This window comes from Pecten maximus, chromosome 10 (assembly GCF_902652985.1).
Source record: "Pecten maximus chromosome 10, xPecMax1.1, whole genome shotgun sequence".
In the NCBI taxonomy this organism is placed as follows: Eukaryota; Metazoa; Mollusca; class Bivalvia; order Pectinida; family Pectinidae; genus Pecten; species Pecten maximus.
Window position 1 is genome coordinate 28,903,827 of NC_047024.1, and position 11,264 is coordinate 28,915,090.

Below are 11,264 nucleotides of genomic sequence, written 5' to 3' on the forward strand. Positions count from 1 at the left end.
AAGTGTTGCTTTTTACAATAACATATTATTGGTATACTATATGGTTATCCACGTTTGCGCTGCCCTGTATGCCATTCTTATTTCCCTTGAATATAATTAAATGGGTTTCGTATACACGGATATATTATGATTCTTTTTAATTATTCAATATCCAAAAGATGGAATTATTAAATTATGAATTAAACCCCCCTTTCAATATTTTCACGTTTCAGTTCTGTGAGATTACCCTTCTAAATTTCGACAATTTGTACCCGTATCCTCACTGCCCAGACAAAGAAGGAAGACAGCTGTATGGTGTCCCTATCATCACCAACGAGCCAAAGAAGGACGATACTGTAGCTGTATGGAGTCCCTATCCTCGCCACTGAGTCCCAAAAGGACGAAACAACTGCATGATGTCCCTAACATCACCGACAAGCCAAAGAAGGATGAAACTGTAGCTATATGGAAACCCTACCATCGACGCGCAGTCCTTAAAAGACAACAAGGCTGTATGATATCCTTAGGATCACCAACGAGCTCTAGAAGGACAGATGTATGGTGTCCCTTCCATCACCAACGAGTCAAACAAGTATGAAACTGTCGCTGAATGGAGTCCCTATCATCACTGCTGAGCTTGGAAGGACGAAACAACTATGTGGAGAGTCCCCATCATCACTGCCGACTTCTGGAAGGACGAAACACTTGTATGGTGTCCCTACCCCATCACTGACGAGTCAAAAAAGGAAGAGAAGAACGTGTAGCTTTATAGAGTCCCTATTATGAATCCTTGAATCCCCCCTCCCTCCGAACTGATTGTCTCGGTTGACAACATACAGGAGGGTGAAGTGTCGTCTTCCTCAAGGACACAACTACGGACGCACAGACCATTCCGTAGTTTACCGAGAAACACAAATCGCCACGGGTAGGGAGCATTGAACCACACATTTTGGATCTTCATCTGAAGTTACATTATACATGTAGACCGACGTTTTAACCTACCCCTGAGAGCTGTGGTGGAAATCCCGAGAGGAAGTTTGAAAAATCGAAATAGGACTTTGAATGTTTTTAAAATGGGAAGGTAAACTGATTTCATTGTTAAACTTGTTCATTTTCCAAAGAATGTGTTCGTTGTAAACAGAATATAAAATGTATTTATATTAGCAGTGTCCATTGTAAATTGGAATGTTTATTGTAAATTAGCAGTGTTAATTGTCAATTGAAATGTTCATTGTAAATTAGCAGTGTTCATTGTCAATTGAAATGTTCATTGTAAATCGGCAGTGTTAGTTGTAAATTGAAACGTTCATTGTAAATTAGTAGTGTCCATTGTAAATTGAAATGTTCATTGTTAATTAGCAGTGTTGATTATAGATTGAAATGCTCATTGTAAATCGGCTGCGTCCATTGCTACAAAGCAAATTTGAGAGTTTTAATTTTTCAGACTGCTCATTGTTCGGCGGCAATGTTCAAACAGTAACGATTACTGTTAATATTGAACTCATGGACCGTAATTTCTGCATTAAAGCTACACTTGTATATATGTTGTTTTTTTGTTGTTTGCATGGTTTTCCTTTGATAGATTTTCCACAACTGGAAACCATTATAAATTTATTTTATTTACTTTGAATTTTAATTTTGTTAAAAGACGAAATTTGTTTGCGAGTGAATTTACATGTATATATGTACTTTTATAGTTACAGAGAAGTTGAATTAGACCCGTGAGTTGTGAGTTCCTAATCAACCTGTTGACTTTTAATTTCGTTTCCCTGCCTTTTTTTACACGCCATAAACTATGTCTGATTAAATTGATGTCTTTAATATTAATCACGATACATTCAGGAATTGGGTTTGTATTTCCATATGAAAAAGTGATAATTTGGTGCTTACAGTAACATAGGTTGAAGATTGATTGACTTTATTTCGGAACATTTGTAAAGTGCACTCACCGTTAAGGGTCATCTATATAGCAGAATAATGTTGAATTTCAAACACGAATATCTTAAAATTTGCACAAAAATAGTCATGTAATATACCAAAATGTTTGTTTGGACATGTAGTGTCTTAACATCACAAATAAGTTGATGTAGATGCTAACAATTTCTTCTATAGAGTTACTTTGTGGTAAGTTGTAGCATGGAATAATTCTAAGTCACAAAAATAACCAAACCTGAAAAATAGCCCAGCTGTCATGCTCACATATTTTGTTTTCACCTTGAGATGCAAATGGCGGCTGTGGATGATATAACACAAATATGGCACAAAGGGAGGCATTTCAGCCATTAAAAATGCTCCTATATCATACTTTTAAGACATCTGATTATAGTACAAATTGTGAAACTGCTGAGTTTTGGGCCTTTTTCAGAAATATATATCTTTTACCCCAAACTCAACTGATGAACATTTTTTCCTAAAAACAGTCTTCCTGCCATGTCTCTATAGTATCTAATATGAACATTTTTGACGTTTGAAATACCTTCTTATATGCCATAATTGTGTGATATTATTCACAACCGCCATTTGCATTTCAAGGTCTAAATAAAATCAGTGCTTATACATATAATTTCTCATGTTTTGTTGAAATTTACAAACTACTGAACAAATCAAATGTCAACAGCAAGGCCCACAGTTTGACATGATACATATCAAAATTTTGTCATGTTACTTCTATTAAATCGCACCCTAGTAGGGATGTATAGCCTTGTAAAATATCAACTGTTTTGGCTGGATTTGCTGTTTAGATGCCCCTTAAAGTGCAATATCCCCAATTCATGCCCATGTAAGGGCATATCAAGTCAAAGAGCGCTTCAAATGTGCAGATTTAAAAATCAAAATTATTTACACATATCTGTACCTTTGTCTTTATTCCGATAAACATCTATAATGTTTAGAAACACACGAGTTTACTTATAGACCAACTGTTTTCTTCCGGACAAATGTTTTGCACAGCACTACTGACATCCATACACATGTAACACAATGCTCAGGCTCGCTATGGTACTGTATTGTTAAGATCACGCTTTTAGTTCTTACGTTCTGATCCCGATGAAGTATTTGCGATACTGGATGCAATGAGTTGAAGTTGTTAGCTGTTAAATACAAATACTGTATGTATATGTTTTACTGCTACCTTTTTTTCTTATTTTCTTGACATTGAATATCAGTAAAATAATTTCATAGTTTAATAATATAACTTACTTCTATTACAACTGCAAATTTTAACGACGGGCAAAATGTATTTTATCAGGAAGTGGTAAGCATTTCATCGGTAGAAAGCATTTCGGAATATAAAATTAGCTCATCTAAATCTACGATGAAAAGTTTTGTCCTTGTTGCTTAAATTGCTTGATACACGGATTTCAATCTGGGTTCGTCTTTCTAGAACAAAGCATCTCCATGGGAAATTAAACATATTTTAAATAAACATCAGAACAGTTTAACATCATTAAACATTAAAGACCACTCTATTGGGATAAATATTTGAATTGAATGGTATTTACCACCAGCATACTTCGTATCTAACGCCCTCATGTAACAGACTTTAATTCAGGCAGAATGGCGTCTGATTAAAGTACACTTAATTGTACATAATACAATGTACGTCCGTCCAATCTTGAGTATTGAGACTAATGCCTACATGATTTGCACACTGGCAGATATTACCCAGCAATAAAGAACTTTGGAATTAACATACAGGGATCATCTTTTGGAAAACCTTCAAGATGAATGTAAACATAACCAATGAATAGTTTATTTCTATACGATACTTTGATTAAAGGACGTGATATACTGACGATGGCAATATTATACCATATTCTTTGTTTCCCTATCTATGAATGTGCTTCCTACTGCTGGCTTTTCTTCTAGTTCTCAAACGACTCTGGCTGTTGGTGTTCCCGTACTTCTCATGTGACTCTGGCTGTTGGTGTCCCGTAGTTCTCATGTGACTCTGGCTGTTGGTGTCCCGTAGTTCTCATGTGACTCTGGCTGTTGGTGTTCCCGTACTTCTCATATGACTGTGGCTGTTGGTGTTCCCGTAGTTCTCATGTGACTGTGGCTGTTGGTGTTCCTCTAGTCCTCATGTGACTCTGGCTGTTGGTGTTCCTCAAGTTCTCATGTGACACTGACTAATGGTGTTCCTCAAGTTCTCATGTGACACTGACTAATGGTGTTCCTCTAGTTCGCATGTGACTCTGACTGTTGGTGTGCCTCTAGTTCTCATGTGACTATAACTGTTGGTGTTCCTCTAGTCATCAAGTGACTCTGGCTGTTGGTGTTCCTCTAGTCTTAATGTGACTCTGACTGTTGGTGTTCCTCTAGTCCTCATGTGACTGTGGCTGTTGGTGTTCCTCTAGTCTTAATGTGACTCTAACTGTTGGTGTTCCTCTAGTTCTCATGTGACACTCTATGTTGGTGTTCCTCTAGTCCTCATGTGACTCTGACTGTTGGTGTTCCTCTAGTTCTCATGTGACTCTGACTGTTGGTGTTCCTCTAGTCCTCATGTGACTCTGACTGTTGGTGTTCCTCTAGTTCTCATGTGACTCTGACTGTTGGTGTTCCTCTAGTCCTCATGTGACTGTGGCTGTTGGTGTTCCTCTAGTCTTAATGTGACTCTAACTGTTGGTGTTCCTCTAGTTCTCATGTGACACTCTATGTTGGTGTTTCTCTAGTCCTCATGTGACTCTGACTGTTGGTGTTCCTCTAGTTCTCATGTGACTCTGACTGTTGGTGTTCCTCTAGTCCTCATGTGACTCTGACTGTTGGTGTTCCTCTAGTCCTCATGTGACTCTGACTGTTGGTGTTCCTCTAGTTCTCATGTGACTCTGACTGTTGGTGTTCCTCTAGTTCTCATGTGACTCTGACTGTTGGTGTTCCTCTGGTTCTCATGTGACTCTGGCTGTTGGTGTTCCTCTAGTTCTCATGTGACTCTGACTGTTGGTGTTCCTCTAGTCCTCATGTGACACTCTATGTTGGTGTGCCTCTAGTTCTCATGTGACTCTGACTGTTGGTGTTCCTCTAGTTCTCATGTGACTCTAACTGTTGGTGTTCCTCTAGTTCCCATGTGACACTGTATGTTGGTGTTCCTCTAGTCCTCATGTGACTCTGGCTGTTGGGTGTTCCTCTAGTCCTCGTGTGACTCTGACTGTTGGTGTTCCTCTAGTCCTCGTGTGACTCTGACTGTTGGTGTTCCTCTAGTTCGCATGTGACTCTGGCTGTTGGTGTGTCTCTAGTTCTCATGTGACTCTGACTGTTGGTGTTCCTCTAGTTCTCATGTGACTCTAACTGTTGGTGTTCCTCTAGTTCCCATGTGACACTGTATGTTGGTGTTCCTCTAGTCCTCATGTGACTCTGACTGTTGGTGTTCCTCTAGTTCTCATGTGACTCTGGCTGTTGGGTGTTCCTCTAGTCCTCGTGTGACTCTGACTGTTGGTGTTCCTCTAGTTCTCATGTGACTGACTGTTGGTGTTTCCTTAGTTCTCATGTGACTGTGGCTGTTGGGTGTTTCTCTAGTCCTCGTGTGACTCTGACTGTTGGTGTTCCTCTAGTTCTCATGTGACTCTGGCTGTTGGGTGTTCCTCTAGTCCTCGTGTGACTCTGACTGTTGGTGTTCCTCTAGTTCTCATGTGACTGACTGTTGGTTTTTCTTAGTTATCATGTGACTGTGGCTGTTGGGTGTTCCTCTAGTCCTCGTGTGACTCTGACTGTTGGTGTTCCTCTAGTTCGCATGTGACTCTGGCTGTTGGTGTTTCCTTAGTTCTCATGTGACTGTGGCTGTTGGGTGTTTCTCTAGTCCTCGTGTGACTCTGACTGTTGGTGTTCCTCTAGTTCGCATGTGACACTGTATGTTGGTGTTCCTCTAGTCCTCATGTGACTCTGACTGTTGGTGTTCCCTTAGTTCTCATGTGACTGTGGCTGTTGGTGTGCCTCTAGTCCTCATGTGACTCTGAGTGTAGGTGTTTCTCTAGTTATCCTATGACGTTGGCTGTTGGTGTTCCTCTGGTTCTCATGTGACACTGGCTGTTCGTGTTCCCCTGGTTCTCATGTGACTCTGACTGTTGGTGTTTCTCTAGTTTTCCTATGACTCTGACTGTTGGTGTTCCTGAAGTCCTCATGTGACTCTAACTGTTGGTGTTCCTCTAGTTCTCATGTGACACTCTATGTTGGTGTTCCTCTAGTCCTCATGTGACTCTGACTGTTGGTGTTCCTCTAGTCATCATGTGACTCTGACTGTTGGTGTTCCTCTAGTTATCCTATGACGTTGGCTGTTGGTGTTCCTCTGGTTCTCATGTGACACTGGCTGTTGGTGTTTCTTTAATTTTCCTATGACTCTGACTGTTGTTGTTCCCTTAGTTCTCATGTGACTGTGGCTGTTGGTGTTCCTCTAGTCATCATATGACTCTGACTGTTGGTGTTCCTCTAGTTATCCTATGACGTTGGCTGTTGGTGTTCCTCTGGTTCTCATGTGACACTGGCTGTTGGTGTTTCTTTAATTTTCCTATGACTCTGACTGTTGTTGTTCCCTTAGTTCTCATGTGACTGTGGCTGTTGGTGTTCCTCTAGTCATCATATGACTCTGACTGTTGGTGTTCCTCTAGTTATCCTATGACGTTGGCTGTTGGTGTTCCTCTAGTCATCATGTGACTGACTGTTGGTGTTCCCTTAGTTCTCATGTGACTGTGGCTGTTGGTGTTCCTCTAGTCATCATGTGACTCTGACTGTTGGTGTTCCCTTAGTTCTCATGTGACTGTGGCTGTTGGTGTTCCTCTAGTCATCATGTGACACTGGCTATTGGTGTTCCTCTAGTTATTATATGGCTGTTTGTGTTCCGGTTGTTCTCATATGACTAGTTTTAAAGGGACATTGGAAATCTCAAGCAGAATAAATCCTGCTGAAGGATAGGAATGAGATGTGTGACAGTATTTAAACTATCTGGTTTCCATCTCGAGCACTATTAATTTACATTAAGAACAATAAAATGCAATTCGTCATGTAGTATGAGGATTTTTCTTCCATCCATTTGGTTTTAATCTGCTGTTATTTCATTTTAAATGTATTGTTAAATTTCAGTGCGGTGGCAAATAGACCACTTATGTGGGCTAACTGGATAACAAGTTCCTGTAGTATCGTACAGTGCTAAGACAACCTTACATTCTTACCCTTAGTGTGATAACGTAGTAGTTATAAATGTACAAACCAGACACGTAATTAATGTGTTGATTGTTTCAGCTTTTGGGGAAAGGAAAGTTTTATTGAAATACACATATTTATTTCATTTATCTTCACCATTTCCAAAAGCATTAATGGGAATTGATATGTAGAGGTTTACTATGCTTATAGCTACTTTTATTACGTTTTCTTTTTGCTTGATGACATATATATATTACAGTTACAGAGTGTATGTAACGGAAACGTAATATGTTTCAATTGTTTATTACGTAACGTGATGTGCCCCCTATATACAGCATACAGTATATATATATATACCTACCGATCTTGAGACAATATTTTCATGTCTGAAAATTACATTTCCCATATGTATGAGGTCGTTTACTTGTCCTTTCATTTTAGTGACATCACTAAAGCGATCTAATAAAGGTGGCACATCGCCGATGCAACATGAATATGTGATATCGCCATATTAAAGGAGTGATATTATCACCAAATGATTAAGTCATATCGTCTAATTATTAGAGTAATGTCACCAATTCAGTAACTGATACAGTCGTGTATGTCCTAGCATACATAACAACAAAAGGGAGGTAACCCATACATGGAACTTCTTGTTTCCTCCATTTCTTTATGAGTCGCTCTCCCCCTAATTTACAAAGTTAATTATAAAACTTGTTTGTGACATTGCAATAGCCTCGTACACATGTCTACGCTGGCATGTGACACATGCACCATGCTGTAATTTTATTTTTTGGTCAACGAGCCGACTCTCAAAGAATACATTAAATTTAATTGAATGATGAGATAATATCACAACAACGATTAAGCTAGTGACATCACTTCATTATAGTGATATCTAAATGATAATAAATGATAACAAATATTTTATTTACCTGCCACAAATATTTCGATAAAATATTTACATAATTCATAAAATATTTGAAATTTGTATTAAAAACACGTCCGGCCAGTATTGACCTATGAGACACGGTAATTGTTAAGGCCATCTTTAAAAATATCTTGGTTTGCTGTAACCCGACCAGGGGGTTTAACACATGAGTAGGTAATGCTGAACTCTTTTTTATTCAGTTCTGAAAACAGATTTTCAATCTTCAATAAAAAAACAAACCATAATATAAACTGTTTGGAAATCATTATTTATTTTGTGATCTTAAACAAAAGAAACACACACCTAGCGTATAATTTGGGTTTGCGAGTCGTATTTTCAAACCTGCATGCAAAGCAACTTCTGGACATACATGTAAAGGAACGGTCATGTCATTCATAAAAAAGTTTTTTCATTTTTCACAATAAAATTTTCTGAGTAGGCACATTTTTTCTGGGTCGGGCGGGTTACGCCAAACAAACTACATGCTTGTATATTGTTATTTTGGTCTAAAACAAGTATAAGTTAAAGTTACGTTTAGCATCATGAAAATAAAAGGAACTTCAATATAATCATATGCATATCAATACTGTTGCATCAAATTTAAAATACACGAAATGTATTTGTATAATAAACTATTTAATCAGAAACTAAATCAGTTTGTTATAAAATGCATGGTAGTCGTTTTTCTCATACATAAAAATATATATATATAACTTATACGATTGCCTTACAAATACAAATTCATCTCCAGTACTCAAATAAATATAACATTTGGTTGGATATTAATGACCTTTTTCATATTGTGAGCTATAAAGAATGAAAAGATATCAGCATTTCATGGTTATCTCACTAATTTTTGAAGTGGTAGAGTAAATTAATTGGAAGAAAATGTAATGATGACACAAACAGGTTCGTAGGGAGCAGATTATTACTGTCACAAACTTTCAGAACACTTAAAATATAATCATATATAAGTGCTTAACAATTTACATATGTGTCGTTTTAAATCCAATCACCTACATTTACTAAAATTCGTACTCCACGTGTTCATGTACGTATATATTGTACGTACTGTGTACATGTATTACTGTTATGCACGCGTATGACACATCATGAAAATGTTGAAAATTGAAAGTTTGCGAGCCCATGTCTTACACGTAGTTACACTATTATCATTTCCTTAAATTCCTCGGAATATGCAATCTGTAATGATTAAAATCAGCTGTTACGTGGCTACGTTTACTACTACTACGTATACCAGGACATATAACAGCTAATCATTTTAATTGCCAACAATGGAGAGTAAAAGAAATAAGGAACAATATAGATACTCTCAAACAACATGGACAGAAAAGAAAGTACATTCAGGCTCATGACCACACGCTTACATAGCCCGAGTTTCCTCTGGTGTACCAAACATGGTGTCAGGGCCAGAGGAAACTCGGACTAACGCTTACATGATGACACACACATGCACATGGACAGACATGCACATAAAATAATAATAATAATAATGATAACACATATTGCATATCATTATACCTAGCCCGAGTTCTGTACAAATACAAGCAGTACAAAATGAATGTGACAAAATTCTTTTCATGATAACTTAGACTATTTGATCATTGACCCTTAAAAAATAAAATATACTTAAATATCTTTTTTTTTTTACATTTTAACATTACTACATTAGAAATATTTTGGTGTATTACTCGACTGTAACCTGCGATTTCAGGGCCAGAGGAAACTCGGACTAACGCTTACATAATGACACACACATGCACATGGACAGACACGCACATAATAAATATTTAAGCAATGAACAGTGGTTTTAATGTTGTTATCGTCGATGGGGAAATGCGGAGCAAATGTAAATTGCTTAAATGATAATGATAACACATATATGACATATCATTAAACCATACCATATCATTAAAAAGTCTCAGATCTACAGGGAAGTGATATTCTTCTGAATGTTGCCACTGTTGATTATGTCCGTTTTTTGACAGATTTATAGAGAAAATATTGTGTACGTCCGATACACCGTGGCTAAATATAAAATTCGGTGTAAAACATGAGTTTGTGTGTGTCAAACAGAGAACTATTTATCAAAGGTCGTGTATATGGAGTTAATACGTAGTAACACGATGCACGTGTCTTTACTCTCAATCGAGTGATTGATTGCATCGGGAAAATGCATTATATGCGTTATGGGTGTCATTTTGCTAATTTAAAGTGATTGTCCAAATATATATAGATTCTACAAAGTATAGCAAAGTATAGTATAGTATATGTTTCGGTACAGGAACACGTACATCATGTTACATAGGTGCTTAGAACGTTTATAATTCCAAGACCGATTATAGACTAATAAATCGGTCTTGGACTTATAAACGTGCTAACTTAAGCACCTACATTGTACATATCATTTAAAGTTCATTTTCCAGTTATGTTACGGTTAATTGCTCTATAGCTATATACAATATCATGATTACTCCAGAACTTATCCAGTCTATTTTCAAATATGTCAATATTTGGAGCAGATACCATGTCTTCTGATAAGCGGTTCCACATTTGTACAGTTCTTATTGTGAAACTATTTCCTCTATAGTAACATTCCCGACTTGACACCCCGAGTACGGATAGGCAGGTATACCTATTGAATCCGAGAAAAATACTTTTGTTTTATCACTAATTCTACGAGTTAATTTACAAATTAGGTATCAATGCAAAGCTCGTAACTTAGGAAAGCCAGGAAAAAATGAAATTGTGATACATCAGATCTATTAAACCAGACAAATTGTTCATGTTCAGCTCATTTATAAACGCTTTCTAAATTCTAGATTTAAAAAATCAAGTTTGAGAAAAATATATTTTACATATCTACAAGTAGAATCAAAAGACAATATAAATAAATCGATGGAGGTATGTATGGAAACACCAATCGATTCGTGGTTAGGGCTATACAGTATGCATGTAATTTTATATATATCTAATTACTGTAAATAATTCGCAAAGTACTGAATTTTGCAGGGACCATAACTTTCTGATTTTTTGATAACATACATGAATCACCACCAACTGATTTAAAAATAAAATATTCTTTTCAGTTGATCAATATGTACCTGAAGATTAAAAAATATAACCCATGGTCCTTCCTTCCTTGTACAGTAGGCCTACATGCATGTACCTCGTAACGAACATGCGTCAATCTTGCAAAGTAAAA